This window comes from Monopterus albus, unplaced genomic scaffold (assembly GCF_001952655.1).
Source record: "Monopterus albus unplaced genomic scaffold, M_albus_1.0 scaffold84.1, whole genome shotgun sequence".
Classification (NCBI taxonomy): Eukaryota; Metazoa; Chordata; class Actinopteri; order Synbranchiformes; family Synbranchidae; genus Monopterus; species Monopterus albus.
The window spans coordinates 300,829-301,352 of record NW_018127964.1 but is presented as its reverse complement, the minus strand read 5'-3'; positions in this window follow the sequence as shown (position 1 = coordinate 301,352).

Genomic DNA, 524 nt, shown 5'->3' with positions numbered 1-524 from the left:
AAAGGTTATTTTTGAAAAAAAAAAAAAAACAACTTGAGTACTCTCTGGAAAAGAAATTGACAAAATATATTCGTGATAGGAATGTTTATTGTTGACTATTTTCAGTATTGCTTCCTGGGGAAAGGAGGGAGAGGGGTACAAAGTGTTTTGTTTACTTCAGACTGCCTTTGAGAAGCTTTCGCTCGTTGCTTCAGAGCATTGACAATCAGAATGTCCTCGGGTGGAAAAAGGAGAAAGGAAAGGGAATGAAAACTAGAATTGATTTCCCCAAATGCTCTGTAGAAGTGCCATGTTGTCTTGTGTATGTACCTAAGTTAACTCATGCAGTCTTTAAAAGCAATATCTCCTCTGATAAGGACAATATAAGGACTTCCTTTGTTATGCTTTTTTTTAAAGTTGTGAATATTTGAGGATTTGAGGTCATTTTCCTGTACAGATGCATATTAGATTATTCTCACCTTAGGAGCATTGGGTTTATCCACTTAGTGGAAGTAACCATAAGCATTTAGTTTCATGTGAATGTA